This window comes from Pelmatolapia mariae, linkage group LG20, assembly GCF_036321145.2.
Source record: "Pelmatolapia mariae isolate MD_Pm_ZW linkage group LG20, Pm_UMD_F_2, whole genome shotgun sequence".
Taxonomy (NCBI): domain Eukaryota; kingdom Metazoa; phylum Chordata; class Actinopteri; order Cichliformes; family Cichlidae; genus Pelmatolapia; species Pelmatolapia mariae.
The window spans coordinates 3,116,003-3,133,220 of record NC_086244.1 but is presented as its reverse complement, the minus strand read 5'-3'; the positions used below and the strand labels follow the sequence as shown (position 1 = coordinate 3,133,220).

Below are 17,218 nucleotides of genomic sequence, written 5' to 3'. Positions count from 1 at the left end.
GTTTTCGGTCCTCACTCACTTTGGGACGGAGCTTCAAAGGACCGTTTGAGGGTTCAGGTTACAGTTACTCATTTAGTTTGGTCCGTGTGAGGGGCTTGTGAAGGCGTACAATGTGTATGTGCATGTGCGCGTGTTACCTTGTTCTGATGCTGTAGAGTGTGGCAAGTGTTTGACAGCGCTGGGCTCAGTAGGGACCTGAAACAAACAGACACACACATTAGATTAAACACACGCAAACAAACGACGTGACGCAATCACGGGAAACATCACTGAGGTGTTTGAAAGTCCTGCCAGCGGTCCCCAGATGCGCCGGTGCTCATTCCAGCAGACAGTTATCAAGGAAGAGGACATTTTCTGAATGCCTGCGAGACATCTTGTGCATGCTCATTGTACGTAACGTCAAAAATGAACCATAAGCGTGCACAGGCTTGATTTTTACAAGCAAGGGAAAAACAGATTACGAATAAAAGATGAAGAAATCGTGAAGATTAAACAGATAAACACTAAAACCAGCTCCTCTAAATTAAAGTCTTAGTTTGGATATTTTATAATGAGTTTGTAGATTTCACACAGCTGATAGTAACAGCAGGCTGCCGGTTTGGAGAAGCCAAATCAGGAATACTGGTACAGAAGCTAAACAAAGTCCTGCTGTGAACAAGTCAGCAGCAATATGGATTTTACACATTCATCCATCTTTTCAGTTCAGGGTCGTGTGTGTGTTTGCACCATGTTTACATCTTTGTGGGGACCAGAAATTGCAATGTGACTCTACTTGTGTGGACAAAATGACCGTCCCCAAGAGTTTGAAGGCGTTTTTGAGACTAAACATGGTGTTTTAGTGTCAGGGGTACAATTAGGTTATGGTTAGGTTTAGGGCTGAGGGTTAGGGTTAGGCATTCAGTTTTTAGGGTTAGGGGTTAGGTAAAGCATTATGTCAATTAGATGTCCCCACGGAGATATGAAAACAGGATTGTGTGTGTGTGTGTAACCCTATCCCAGCTGTTAATTGACTACGTGCACGTTAGCATATGCTACTTCCGGTGCGGAAACTCCTGTGGGGAGCTTTGTTTCCGGTGTCCTATTCGCGCCTTGTTTACAGTCCAAAACAAGTTAAGCAAATGAATGAATCAAGCGGCGATTTACATTTCTATAGATGTCTTGGGCATTTACCCAATATATCTGTAAATGATGTTCATCGACTTGTCGATATTTTTCCCCCGCGCCTCAGAGCAAAAGAGAAAAGGGATTCAAATGTTATATTTCTCAGCTGTCCCTCGTTTATTGCGGATGTTATGTTCTAAAAATAACCAGCGATAGGTGAAATCAAGTAGCCAATTTTATTTTTTGACAGTGCAAAACGTTTCGTGGACATTGTGGACATACAGTACTGCACTTCAGAGTCACACTGCTAGCGATCGATGCAGCGATTCTGTACTGTACAGGAGAGACGGCACGGAGGAGATCGTCTGCAGCGATCAGGACGCAGGACACAATGTGACGTAAAAAAAAGCATGCAAACTTGCACTAAAAAGTCTGCGAAACAGCGAGGTGAAAGGTGAACCGCGTTATAGCGAGGGACCACTGTAATTTTGAAGGTAAGTCACAACATACCCTTCGTAAATACTAATGTATAGAAACCCTTACCAGCAATCATTCATTTTTTGTGTGGCTTTTTTTCACGGTTTGCTAACATGCTGTGTAGGTGTGTACTTGACTAGCTGATATCGACATAACGGGAAACATCTGGTTTGACTATTCTTCACCTGTAGTTTGAATGCTGAACATTTACCTGTTTAAATCATAAGAACTGTCACTATACAGAGATGTGCTTCTGAATGTGGACGATGTGTCTTCTGATTTTGTAATGCAGTTCTGCTTGTGTTGAGTGATGTAAACAACTGATCGATCTAAACTCTTTAAACGTCAAAATTGATCATTAGATTTTTTATGACACAACAGTGGTGAGTGTTCCCACCTTCTGCTCTTTGTAACTTAACGCCATCTTTCCGTTTTCGAGTTTTGGACATGATTTTGGAGCATATCTTCGCAGTAGCGATTGACCGCAAAGTAAAGCTACCGGAAATGTACAACCCCACATCCGGTCTCAAACCAGGAAGTTAGCATTTTCTCGTGCACAGTAGTGATGGTAAATTCGATTCTTTTTACCGAATCGAGTTTTAATGAGTCACTCACCAAAGTGAATCGGGTTTCTTGAGTCATTTGAGTCACTGAGTCAGTTGACCAGAGAGTGCAAAAATGTTTATTTTCACTCAAACTTAATTTGTTTCTCTTTTAATGTAAATCCTACTGCTAAGATGAATGATTGTAAAAGAAATCAACTATTTTCTTTAGAGCAAAAAAGAGCAAAAAAATTCTAAAGGGAACATTTTTTTATTTTTATTTTATTTTATTGGTATTTTCCTTAAATGTGTCAAATATATATTTTCTCATCTAAATGTCCACTGAGCTGTGAGCCAGGGGGCGGTAAAGTGCCTTAATATTGGTTGCCAACCAAGAAGAAGAAGAAGAAGCTGTGAGCCAGGAGGGAGGGGGTGAGTGAGTGAGTCAGTGGGCGTTTCTCAATATGCGTACTTGTGCGTTATCGTGTACTCGTGATACGTCATCAGTCGGAGACCAAGTACTGTTCCAATTCGAAGTACGCATCAAGCCGAGAACGCGAAAAAGTCCCGGATGTGTTCTCGCTCCGCCCGTTTTATCGAGCATGAATCGGTGTGGACTTGGTACAGCTAAATATCCCAGAATGCATTTCGTCCAGAACAGCGGACTCCCGGCACATCGTTTTCAACCCCCCCCCCCACCCGCGGTCTTTTCGCTACTCAGGTTAAAGAAACCCCAGCAGCTGTCTATTGTATTAAATGTCCACTAAAATAAAAATAAAAGCGTTCTAACATCTCACCTGCTTGTTTTTATTAAGGTATGTACACGTATGTACATGTACACTATTTTTATTAATAGAGGTTTCACTACTGAGGTTAAAAATGATATATAAGTTACTTAGATCACTTCTAAATGTTAATGTTTGGTTTATTTCAGTGTTTTATTTGTTCCTGAGTAAACCGGTTTGGCTGTGATTAAAGTTAAGCTTCATAACATGTTACTCACAGTTAAATTAAGAGGGGACGGCAGTAAAAACTCCGGACCTGTGACATCATCACGTACGCTGGTGTTCCAATTGTACAAATCACGAGTCCGTGCTCGCGTTCTCGGCGAGTCCGTACTCCCGTGCGTTCTCGGCCAGTATGTACTCGCCGAGAACGCGAGTACGTACTCGCGTACTTGAGAATTGAGAAACGGCCAGTGATTCGTTCAACTCGTTTGAGCTGTGAGCCAGGAGGAAGGGGGTTAGTGAGTCCTGAGTGATTCGCTTATGCTATGATTCAGCACAGCAAGGGAGGGGGCGAGTACCTCAAATGTGCTGTTAGCATGCTAGCTGAACGATGCTACTGTGAACCGAGGAGCTATTGTCTTGATGTGAGCTTGTACTCAGGGTTTTTTCTTCCAGTTCAGAGCAGGAATGTTTTTGTTATTAAACTGGTTGTTGTTTTTTTCCCCACAATTTTAATTATAAGCTAGATATATTTCTATTAATAGAATTAGTTTGCTAACAGCAACAGGAATGAGTCAGTGAGTCAGCTGCGCTTGTGAATCATGATTCACAAGTCAGTAAAGTGATTCTTGAGTATTGAACGATTCGTTCACGAATCGAACATCACTAGTGCACAGGGTCAATAGGCAAGAGGCAGTCAAACTGTGGGAGGATGTCAGGGTACCAGGAGAGAATCTATGCAGACATGGATTCAAACCCAGGACCTTCCAGGAGACAAAGATAATCTGTTTAAATGTGCGCTATAACTGAGTATTTTTTAAATACAAGAAACGAATATAAGGGTTGCTCTTCCACTCCTGCCTTGATCGGTTACTTAATTTTATTCAGTGAACACGTTAGCAGCATCAAAGCTGAGTAAGGCCACGCCCACGCGTACGCGGGGATTTTTGAAAACGCAGATTTTTCTAAGCGTTTGTGCCTTTCGTCCACACATAAACTGCGTTTTGGATCACTGAAAACTGAGATTTTTGAAAACTTCTTTTTTGCGTTTACGTGTGTACGAGGAAAAAGGAGATTTAGTCACGCCACATCAAACGTGTGCGCCTTTTTTGACGTCACGCTGTGCGCCACGTTATTGGTTACATGAGATGAATTTCTACAATGGCGGATACAAAATACTGCTGCTGTTAATCTGACTATCTGCCAACGTCGTCGTTGGTTTTGAATAAATAACATTTTTAAAAATTACATTTATGGATGCTATATGCGTTTTGTTGATTCCTAAGTTGTGAGTCTACACCAGCCAAAATACTGTCTTTAGTTATTAACATTTGAATGATGAAGGCATCTGAAAAGTAACACAAAATTAGCTGCCTTCCCAGAAAAGCACAACAACTTTTCAGAAGTATTTAAGGTTTTTCTGTGGCACAAAACCCTGTTTAGTCTTTCCCTCCCAGGATTCTAGACTTCTGATTGGCCAACGTTTCTACACAGTTAGGATTTGGCATGTTCTTGACAGTGTTTGACTTTGTTTTTGGCGTTAACATGTGGACGGAGATATTTTTCAAAACTGCACGTGTGGACGGGATTTAAAAAAACAAAACAAAAACGGAAACTCTCTGTTTTCAAAAACACCCGTGTACGTGTGGATGTAGCCAAAGAGGCAGCGATGCAGCTCCTCTCTTCCATTAGGCAGCCTCCAGACTCCGTCCTGCCAAAGTCTGATGGCATTTAAAGAGCGTAACATTAGAACTGTCTGGGGAAGATGAGGGACTAAAAATATTGTAAATCTGAAGTCCATGTCAGTGCTGACCACATGCACAGCAGTACTTTGGTTAGCTTCTGTGCCACCGTCTTATTCTACGAGTATGCCAGGAGACTTCCAGAGCCTCAGAGTTTGAAAGAGAATTTGATGTTTGCTCTGAGGACAAGTTTGAAGTGCAGCAATGGAGCAATGTAAAAGTACTTCAAACAGCCCTGCAGAGTTATTGTAGGGATGTTTTTATTTGATTTGATTTTATGGTACTTCAGTGGTGACCTGTCCAGGGTGTACCCCGCCTCTCGCCCTGTGGTAGGTGGGGTAGACTCCTCTCTGACTCTGGATGGATGATAAAGGGATAATAAAAGAAATTAAAAATGCGCACTAAGAGTAACGTATCGTTGGCTCTGACTTTATATCTCCATGGCATCAGCTGTTTGGAGCGTGAGGCTGCAGCACATGAAAAATGAAATCTGCTGTGTTTTTGTATTTAAGGACCCGTCAGATTTAATTAATCGTTAACTCTGTTCTGGATCATTCTGGTCCTCTTTAAACCCGGGTTCAGTGTTTTCATTGTGCTTGTGCTGCACTTGCTTGTGATATGTGTTGTGTTGAGCTACAGTTGAGATTTTTATGCAGGCACTGACAGAGATCCTCATCATAATTCAAAACTTAACAGGTTATTATCTCCACTTATTGACTCCAACTTGTGAGAAAATAACACAAAACTATTATCAACTTCATATTTCAGTGGCAGAAACCGACTTCCACAGTCAGGTCGTGCAGTCTGCAGAAAACTGGAAGCACTCATCTTTGGCAAATCATTTTCCAAACTATAAAACAATAGAGACATAAAACTGTGGGCTCATGTTGCTGTCCACGCATTTTATTACAATAAATCTGGCTGGGCCATCTCTCCTTTCAAGTACAGCGATGACTGATAACTCCATTAACTTTTCCCTTATTATAACAGCCAGATCTCACAGCGATACGATTGTAATCTCATTAAATACAGAATAAAAAGTATTATTTGGGTCATATTGCAGCAATAGTTCTGAATTTGACACATAATCAGTAGTTTCAAAGAAAATGTAACCTGCGTGACCTCAAATAAAACTTCACAAGCGTTCGTGTTGATCACTTTGAGAGACGGGGCAGGTCTGGGATCCTTTCGTGTGGTTTCAGCTCGTTTGTCTGCACAGACACATTTGATTGTTTGATCCTGTTTCCACTCTCAGATGCGTAAATCTCTGATGACAGGAAACACTTGTCGTCTTCGTGTTCTCGCTTGTTTAAAACCTGTGAACTGTGATCAGCGTGCAGCCCGAGGCACCCGAATGTTTTCATGTCGCACAAACCAAAATAGACTCAGAGCTTCATTAGAGCTCAGCTGCAAAACAACCTGGCTGGGATCAACGGGGGGCACCGGGAGGGGGCTCGGTGCCTATGTAAATGCTTTGTGTTTTTCTGCGAAAGGCCACTTTTCTTTGTTGAAATTGCATCCCCGGCAGAGTCATTATGAAGCAAATTAGCTCGGCGATTGGAAGTTTCATTTTTCTTTCAGGGTTCAAACGGAAAACCACAAACACATTTAGACTGAGCTCAAACCAACAGAGGGCTTTGGTGAAAATGAAAAGATTTTCAAGCACCCAACGAGACCGCGTGACTCTTTACAAAAATAAAAAGCAACGCTAAGGTTAATTAACCCTCTTGACCCTGGAGGTCCCTCAGTCCTCAAAAACAAAACCACGTTAATCACATTGTATTTCATGACAAGCTGCCAGAATAGAGGCATGAAAACCATGATATATCCACAGACTGTATATAAAAGATGGACACAACCACCGTGACATCACCCGCTGGTTTTGGTTTGTTCTTAGAGCACAAAATATGTGAGCAGTGCCGCTGCTGGGCTGCACTGTATGAATGTGCACTATTTACCAGACCTAAAGCCAACGATGTCCAACTTTCTGAGGCCCCCAAAAAGTTTACATATATAGTAGAAGATTCCTCAACTTCCATTTGTTAAGGTGCATTATCAGGAGAAAAAGAAATGAGGAAAATATTAAAATTACTCTAAAGCTTTTAAATTAACATTCTGAGAAGTCTTATTCCTTTTCTTTTTATATAGTGTTGCATTAAGGTACAAAGACTAAGTAATTCACAGATAATGACCCAGTGCTTCGAAATAAAATGTTAGAAATAAAACATACTATAGCAGTTAGTTAAAAGTTTGACTGTATAAAAACGTCTTCTTTTATAAGCCAGTGGAGTTTGTACAGCGTAAAGACGGTGAAATCGAAATCCAGGAACGTGGAATCGCCTGGAAAGCCAGTAACCTCTGACCTGATGACCTAAGAGCCCGGGACAAAGCGTGAGGTTTCAGCAGGTCAGAGATATACTGGAGTGTAGCGTGCCCGAAAAATTACAACAAAAATTTCAAATGAATTCTAAAATGTAGCAACAAGTGACGAGACGCCAAAACTGGAGTGATGTGTGATCCCACTTTAACACAACAATGAACCATGAAACATGACACCCAAATCTCTGAGGGTGATATGCTGCCTAATTTCTGAAGAAACAATAATCATAGTTTGTTTTAAATCAATATTTAACTGAAGGAAGGTGTCCGTGAACTATTGCTTGATTTTTGTCAGGCGATTACTAAAACTAAACATTTTAGAAAACTCAGAAGCTGAAACAACCGTGTAACTGAACATCATTAGCATAGAGATAATAAGAAATTGCTAACATAGCACAATTACATCTAAAAATGTGGCCAATGGGGAGAAGCCAAAAGAGAAGTGGACCCAAAATAGACCTCTGAGGTACACCACGAGGCAGAACTGTTCTTTCAGGCATCACTCGATTCATATATATGGATATTATTGATCACAGTATCGGTATCAAGGCAGAGGTGAGATCCAGTACAAGCAAAACTGTGTACTCCCCAGAATCTGCTGTAATCTGAATACTGATCATGAGGTACAAATCACGACCTTAAAGCGTACCGCCCCAGTGACATGTTGTTGAACCTGGAAATATAACCTCTTGGGTTTATTTAAAAATACAGTTATCACTTTCTTTTTAAACAGGTGTTTAAAATCACCTGAGTATGACTTGTTGTGTCTCTTTGTGTTATCCCACCTCTGTGTGTTATCCCGCCCAATGACAGCTGAGACAGGCTCCACCACCATGACACTGATGTACGAGTGGTTAAAAATGAACTGAGCCAAAACCAAAGAAGCCAGATTAAAGCATCACCGAGACATTTAAGAACTTTTACTCCCAATTATAAATAAGACTCATGTTTTCAGTGCAAAAATATTAAGCACAACAAGAAGAAAGTCTAAAGGTTGGTCAATCGTCAGAGAGAGGATGACACCATGGTAACAACTACTGCTGCTCCTGAGGCTGTGTGTGTGTGTGTGTGTGTGTGTGTGTGTGTGTGTGTGTGTGTGTTGTAATTACTCCAGTGAGGCACTCTGCCAGCGATGCCCGCCTTTGGGGAGAAACAAACACAAAACACTGAGACACTGAAAGAATATCTTATACACACTCACAAGGCTAAAACACAGAATTATCTCTCTCTCTCTCTCTCTCTCTCTCTCTCACACACACACACACACACACACACACACACACACACACACACACACACACACACACACACACAGAGCTCCACAGGTAGAGTAATGGAACAGTAAATCAACATGGTGACAGGAAGTTGGCGAGGCTGACAGGAAACGGAGAGTCTCTCCCCGGGTGGCTCGTCTTCTCTGCTGCACATCAGTGCAGAGTGTGTGTGTGTGTGTAGTCTATGACAGACTCGACTACTGCAAAAAATGTTTATATTTTCTATCAAACTTTCTACATTTGATCATTTCAGGAGTGAAAATCGATGCGAGCTGCGTTCCATCTGCATGGCGTGACAGAGATTTGAAGAAACACAGAGTCAAACAAAGCAGTGAACATGAATCATTTCAAATGTTTCGTTTTCCGTCTGCTGAGAGGACCACCTGGAATGAATATTTTGCGTTATGGACAACCCAATCATCTGCACCATCACCTGCAGGTTTGCTTCCATCTGTGAGGCTGTGGACAGCTTTCCTTTTACTGAGCTGGTGATGGTGACGTCATAACAGATGATATCAGCAGATAAAATTACTTTTTCCATGTTGTAACAGCTTTGGATGGCCAGTGTTTGCTGGAGCCTGTTTTAATCTTGTCTTTCAATTAAAAGAAATAATCTCCAGAATAAAGATCATCAAACATTAGTTAGATTCGTTACTTTTAGTTTCACGACTGGGATTTTCTCACTAATGTGCATATTGACCACATACTGTACATAAAAGATGGATGTAGCGCACTGTGATGTCACCCATCACTAAGTGCTATTGTGATTAACTTTAAGCTAAATCTTAATATCAGCTAACTGGCACACAGAGAGCCTTTGATCAACAACATCTACCCAGAGGAAATAAAACTCAGAGGGTTTCTGTAGGTGAACCTGTCCCAGGATTATCTGCAGCCGTCCTCGTCTCAGGATTTGTCTCCTGGTCTGCTGTCAGTGGCATGAGGCACGTGGCTGTTGGTTTATTCTCTCTAGCTCAAGGTCTTCTGAGGGACCTGATGCAAGTTCACTTTGACCTGGAGCTCTCTTTGCTCCCACTGTGGAGTCTGTCCTGCAGTGACTGCTGGCTGGCCTTGGGAAACTGGTTTTATATTCCGGGGCCCACCCCCTACCAGTTAAACCCGTGTCCCCCGTGACCCTCGCCTCATTTTTATTCATTTGTAACATTTGTTAACTTGCTAAACAACCATGATTACAGTATTAACCTGAATAACGGTAACTGTGATGTGTGCAGCTGAACAGCATTACATCAAGGCCATCTTAGCTTTTTGAAACCAGACATCAGAAAAGTGGGACGGACCTTACCAATAAGACGCTCACAGCTCATTGGCTAATGACTTGTGATTGATGAAGATCCCTGGTTGTACAGGCCTCGAGGTGACTGATGTGTGATTTGGTGCTTTATAAATAAAATAAACTGAACATTGTAGTAAATAAGATTTGAAAGTGTTCACTGATGTCACAGATCAAGGGTCGTTTTCCAACAAACATCTAGTTAATTGAGAGATGCCCCCTGCTGGCAACTGGAAAGAACTGATGTTTTAGGCCCTTTTTAGAGCAGAAGGCTATGGCCATCTTTTATATACAGTTTATGCTATCAGCAGGTTCTAGGACTGTGTGCAGCATCAGCTGTGTTAACTTTGACAGCAGTTGATTTAGTTTAAGCTATAATTTATAGAAACTAACTCTAAAGTTTATCTACTGGACTACAATATAAAGTGTTATCACACACAGCCAACATTCAAGGTAAAACGACTCACAACCGTCCACATTCAGGTCCACGGTCCTTCACTGTATTAAGTAGCAGCTTATGTAAACACACTGATATGAAGATGGAGCTAATACGATCACATGTCCCAGATGGAGATCCCCAGTGTAGGACGTTTTTAGGGGGCAACTGGTCACACAGGGTTCAGGTTCAGGTTTCAGTTTGAGGCCTTTGCAGGACTCACTCGTTCTGCATGTAATTTTCATTTAGCCCATTTTCTCCGTACATTCATCACGAGAAGTAATAAAGCTGTGGGAGGAGTTTTCCAATCTTTCTGGGTCTTTGACTGAGTTTGTGAGTCTCTGTTAAAACCCATCCATCAGCGCGTCCACTTTCTCCACTCCCTTCTGTCTTTCTCTGTCCTTTTACTCTGGATTGAAATGCAGATCACCAAATCCCTGCCCGCACCGGGCGAATGCAGCAGCCGGCGAGCCGCATTTCCCAGGATATATTTGTTGTTCTTTAGCTGCTCTCCTCTCTGGTTTAGAGTTTCTGAAACAGTAGCAGAGGAGAGCCGCGGGGAAGATTTAGTTTGTCCTCCACAGAGCAGTGGACATTTGTCTTCTTTATTTATTTATCTTTTTTTTCCTGCGACGTACAAATAGCTGAAGGCTGTAGCAAGCAGCGGTCATCAGTTAGACTCAGCACTTCCCCTTCTTTTCCTCCTCAATCTCCTCGCCTCCCTCAGCTCCTTCTCTTTCCTCTCACCCGTCCTCCACCTATACCTGGTAGCCTGCTGACCTCTCAGCACACAAGAGATCTGTGTGTGTGTGTGTGTCACTGCGAGTCCCTCAGGCAGTATCTTCCACCAGTGAAGCAGCTGTTTTCCTGCGAGCAGGAGGAGAAGCAGCTGCTGCCTCTCTCTCTCTCAGATTCACCGAGTTTGCTCTGTTATTCATTTACTGACTCGACGTTCGCTCGGAGCCAGCGACTCTTCAGTCTGACCTCAGTCACATCAGCAACCCGAACCTAATCCTGCTCTGTGTAATGGATGCTTCTGCTAAATTACACATAAATGCCTCTGCCACCATTGAGGCAGGATTAGAGGTAGAGCAGCCAAAGAGCATACTTATCTAAACGGTGTTGGTCTAAAAATGAGTTGAGAGAAAAGTAATTATTAACACTACGTTGTCATTTTCCTCCTCAAAAGTTTATCTTTGCTTTTAGGTAACTAATGCAGCTCTTTATTCATGACATTTATCTTTTTCATGCAGCTGCTCACCCGAAATTATCTTTAAAAACAGGTAAGACACAATCATGAGAAAAATAAAATGCTGAGGTTTGATGTAACAGGAGTTCTAGGAGGTCTTAAAAATTAGCCAAATACATCCTCAGAAGAACAGCTGTTTGTTTAAGAAAACCTAAATGAGCAGCATGGTGGCGCTGTGGTTAGCATTGTTGGCTCACAGTGAAAAAGCCCTGCGTCACCTGGGATAGGCTCCAGAGTCAGTAGCTTGTAGAGCCACCTTTAGCACTAATAACCTGAAGTAATGGTTTTATGTCTTTGGCATCATTCTGGAAGAATTTTGCCACATTTATCGCTTCGGCTCATTGAGGTTTGAGAGCGTTTGTTCATGCACAGCTCTCTGAAGGTTCCCAAACAGCATCTCAGCCAGGCTGAGGTCTGGACTTGTTCCACTGCAGCACTTTGATTCTTTTCTTTTTCTCCATTCTGTTGTGGATTCGCTGCTGAGCTTGGATCGCTGTGCTGCTGCATGACCCAAGCTTTAGATGTTGGTCAGATGTCCTCACATTTAACTCTAGAATACTTTAATATACAGAAGACTTTGACTCAGTAAGTGAAAGGTGCCCCAATCGTCACCCATCCACGCCGTGCTGATAGTTAGTGTGAGGTGTTTGTGCTCCAGACTTGGTGCTGTGAATCATGGATGGACATCTCCACTTTGGTCTTGTCTGCTAGAAGGACGCTGTTCCAGAGGTCTTTGGGTTTATGTGATGCAACTCCGCAAACCAAGCTGTGCTGACATATTCAGGCTTTTGTCCTGGCAAACCTTCCACAGAAGCCATAAAGCCTTCAGTGTTTTTCCCTTATTAATAATCTTTCTCACTGTAGAATGATCGACTTCAAGTTGCTTGGGGTGGACTTATAACACTTCCCAGAGTGCTGGGCAGCAACATTTGCTTCTTTAAGATCATTGCTGATGTCTTTCCTTCAGAAATTCCCCTACGAGTGAGTGCTCGGCGATGACGGGGAAGAAGGACGTTCAACAGGAACAGAAACAGGGTAAGGGAGGGACAGCCATCTAGACAAATATCAGGAATTAGCATTTCAGCTAAAGTATCGCCCTCACCAACATGTCACCATTTTCATTTTCTGGCAAACTTACAGCGATCAAATTTCCCACACACCAAGCAGTGAGAGGCGAGAGGAGACATGTTGCTGAGACGTTCCCGAAAAGGAAACGCTGACTGAAATGTTCATGTTCAAGCCTGTTAGAGGGAAACACAAGTACGACAAGACACCTGGACAGGTGCACGTATTTTTACTCAGCTTTCAATGAGAGGTTAAACAAAACTTCCTTCCTTTCAGTCTGTTGCCAGTGACAACCAGTGGTGTCCAAAGACTTCACTAATGGACGGGCGATAATTAGACCTCTGAGGTGTCCTTACTCTAAACCCTCTAATCTTCTTGTCCTTTCCTCTTCACCCCTCGTCTGTCACCCTCATCATTCACAGCCTATCACAGTCTTCCATTGCAGCGACACCTGCCTCTCTCTCACTCAGTGATGTCATCTCTAATTAATTCATTATGAGCTGGAAAAAAAAACAAAAGAAAAAACCCCCCAAAACAGATTGAACACAAAGCGACACAGGTCGATCAAAACGAGAGGACGGCGGCATCACATACGCTCCTCTTCCTCTACGATTTCCACCTCTCTCACTTTCTCTTCATCCCCCTCTCCATCCCTTCGGGCGGTTCATCCATCCTGCCCACTCAGAGACAGAAATAGACTGATGGAGAGCAGGAGCGCTCTGCTGGGAGATGACCACCGGACACACACACTCACTTTACGGTATGCACACATATATTAAGACAAAACATGTAATGTATGCTCCTGCAGACCCTGCTGCAGATTTCTTCCACCTGATTCACGGCTGACAGCAGGTCTGACGGGATTCGACTCCTTTAATATTTACGTGCTCCTCGCAGCCTCTGGTTTACTGCAGCTTCTAGCCTTGATGAAGGCAGGATTTATATCCTGGCGGTTGTGGTGGCGTGCGTTTGTTTGTGCCTAATTAACTGAGCGTATATTATAGAACGTCAGTGAGTCATTTAACACACATGCCATCGGTTTCCCCGCATTGAGCCAGGCGGGCCTGCATAGCAGCAGATATGATGGTGGACCTCAGCTGTGGAGAGATTTTTTTAGTGGGTATGAATGAGTGTTTAAGTACCTCTAAAAAAGCAGAAACGTGTGGTTATCATGTTAAATAACAAAAATGTAACTAAATGTAACTGTTACCGAGTTTTCAGAATTGTTTGGGGCATTTTGAGCCTTTTTGGCAAACCGGAATGCAGGGAGAGAGCGGGGAGGAATGGCACACAGGAAGTGATCCGGGACCCTGCAGTGGCCTTCAGCATAAAGCTCACCCACTCAACCTGGTGAGTTATAGCAGCAGGCTCTGGACATGATTTTAAATAAAGATTTAAAGAGTTACAGGTGGCTCTGTGGTGCAGTGAAAAGCAAAAAGGTTCCAGGTTTCTGGATTTTTCTGTATGGAGTGCATCTGTTGTCCCTGTGAAGGATTCCCACTTTTATTCCCACAGTCGAAAGACGTGGTCGGTGTGGGTGTGTGGTTTTCTAACCCTTCTGTATGCTGCTGACTCATGGACCGCCCACAGCAGGCACTTTAGAACAATGGAGCGCCACCAAAGATCCCGAAGATCAACTCAAACGATGGAGACGGCAACATCAGTGATCTGAAGGAAACCATGAATCCCACCTCAGGAATGCTGCACCAACTCTGAGAGACAGGCCACAACACCCGTGATGCCATACACCAAGCAGAGGAAGGACCGCATGTCCCCATTACAAGGATAACATCAAGACTATTTGGAAGAAATGTGCATGACAATGGAGAAGTGAAGAAAGCTGCGCTGAAGGGAAGTGGAAATTGTGTAGCAGAGACTTAAGCGCCTTGAGGCAACTGTTGTTGTGATTTGGTGCTATATAAATAAAAGTTTAAATTGAACGAGCAAGAGCAAGACAACTCATCCAGAAGGAAGGAAGGAAGGAAGGATGGATGGATGGATGGATGGATGGATGGATGGATGGATGGAAGGATGGATGGATGGATGGATGGATGGATGGATGGATGGATGGATGGATTTTTTTGTTCCTTTTCCCATCACTTGGCTATGATTTAGCTACTTAGCTGAAATGCAGTCCATGATTGGCTATCATGTGGCTGAAGACAGGACAGCTACACCTCAAAGTGAGGAACAGGTCTAGTTACAGTCATTACTTTTCATTTAATATGAAGGACTTCCTGCACAAACACAATGTTTGAATGCTTTCTATGACTTGTGTGTACTTCCTCTTTAAGGACACCATTTAAAGTCAGTTAGTGTAACGTAAATTTTAGTGCTCAGCTGTAGGTATGAGGCTGATCTGTCAGCCAATCAGCTTCCAGATTACTGCTGCAGAGAACATTTGAATTTTGCAAATAATTTCCTCGGAGGATTGGACTGACGTAATGGAAATTTAAAAAAAAAGAAAAAAAGAAAAGGAGCTATTTATCATTTTCTGTAACACACACACACACACACACACACGCCTGCACTCCTATACTTGTGAGGACACAGTTCCAGTCAGAAAGCCCTGACAGTCTAAATCTCTCACAGATCAATATCTTGCTCTTCTCTGTATTTGACTCTTTATTACTCTGAAACCATTCAGACAATCTGCCGGCTGCTTTACACAAGAACATGTTAAATAAAGGTTAAACCACACAAAGATCGCACACTCAATCGGCTGCCCTGACATTTAAACAATTACAGACTGATTATTACATTTCATTTAATATGAACTTCTGTCACAAACTGAATGTCTCAGCCGGCCGGGACCAGTTAATCTCACATGATTCAAGCTCAGGTTTAAATGTTAAGGCTCTGAAGCTGAATTTGTGGTGTCGTGTTTGTGCATTTACAAAGCTTATTGGTGACACAAAGTAATGGAAATTCAACAAATGCAAAGGCTACAGAGATGCACCTGCATGCAGAGGTTTTCCCAGGAGCGTCACACAAACATTCATCTCACAGAGAAAAAGGTGATGACAACCACTTGGTAAACCTGCACAGGCTAGCCTACGTTAGTGAGTGGCTCCACGATAACCAGATGATTCAAGTCAGCATCATCACAATAAAAAGTTACAGCTACGTTCCACACAGAGGTTCTCAAGCTGTGGCCCGGAGTCCAGCAGCAGGCCTCGGCAGCTTAAATACATTCATATATCCACAGACAGCCACGTGATCCTTTCTTATAGCTGTTTTAGTCAAAACTCAGTTTCTTGTTCTCGCCTTGATCCAGCATGCAAACGACCTGCTGATCTGATTTAATGAATGTTTAAAAAGATAAATGTAAATAGGCACAAACATGACAATTACTAACATTAAACATCAAAATTCTCCGTTCTCTCTTGGCTCTTGACAGAGGCGGTCGCACTTTCTCCCTCTCCCTTATCTTTCCCGCTTGGCTTCTCATGTCCATTGTATAGTCTTGCTTATTCTCTAACCCTAAGAGAGTCTCCCAGACTTGTTCTCTAAAAACCTAAAGAAGAATTATGGATTTGATCAACTGGTCCCGTAACGGAATTGACACCCTGCTGGGCTTGGGAGAGCCCGATTGTCCTGCAGAGACGTTTGCTGCTGGATACTTGATGGTCGGTTGCGCTGGGTGTCTGGCGACACTCTCGATGGAGGACACTGAACGACATCTACCAATTTGGAACTACGGTAACAGAGTTCTGGCTGATTGGAGCTGGCTCTGACCTGGCTTATTGAAGAACAAGAAGCGGCTACAGCTGTTCAAAATCCCACAAGGCTGGCCGACATGATTGATGATGGGCAGGGCTGTGAGTACTCAGACTGTGTTTGTTGAACTCAATATGGATAAGATCTTGGAGAAGAACAACGGATGCATATTGATTGATTTGCTCTCCTGATATTTAGACTGTAGTATTGATATTTTAACCTTTGCCTTGGTGACCTGGTGACCAGTGACAGACATTAGACCAACTATAAAATTGGAAGCAGTTTGTTTGCAATAGAGCAGGGCGATATGACCAAAAATATTTATCATGATATACATTTGAAAATTTGCGATAACAATATAACTGACGATATAATTGACACCAGACAAAATACTTTACAACTCCACAACTTTATTAGTGCAAAAAAAAAAAAAAAAATCTATGTATTTTCACTTAAACAAGCAGCTGTTTTTTATGTGCATTAAAGTTATATAAAAATTTAACAGTGCAAATGCAAATTCCTTGCTGACAGTTTAACCAAAAGGCATTTCCAGTGGAAATTGGCCGACATATCCTCAGCATAACCATGTATAATATCCACAAAACTTAAAAAGAGGTTATACACACACAATACGGTAATATTATGTTGAAGCACAGTACGTATCACTCCGCGAGGCTCCTGCCTACGATAGCCGTAATGCTCCGACAATCCATCAAGCGGTGCGGCTTCGTAGCTTAGCAAAGTCGTACTAAAACATTTGACAGATTTTCGAGCGCCGTGTACCACATAAAATCATTTCGAGGTCAGTAAACACAACCAGAGTTCATACATAAGGCACACGGGATTATAAGGGGCACTGTCGATTTTCAGAAAAATCAAAGGATTGATTTTAAGTGTGCCGTATTTTCCAAAAAACACGGTAATAACGACGGCCCGCTAGCATGCTCTACCAAAAATAGTGCTTTGTTGTGTATCTGACGGACGAAAGCTAAACC

At 42.5% G+C, this 17,218-nt stretch overlaps 1 protein-coding gene across 6 annotated transcripts in view; it reads right to left on the bottom strand.

Moving 5' to 3' along the window:
- sulf2b (sulfatase 2b) overlaps nt 1-17,218 on the bottom strand; it is a 120,838-nt gene that overhangs the window by 74,618 nt on the left and 29,002 nt on the right. For all 6 annotated transcript variants that reach the window (XM_063463037.1, XM_063463032.1, XM_063463030.1 and 3 more), the window contains exon 3: nt 138-195. The gene's annotated coding sequence lies outside the window, so the exon portion shown is untranslated. The remainder of the gene's footprint in view (nt 1-137; nt 196-17,218) is intronic.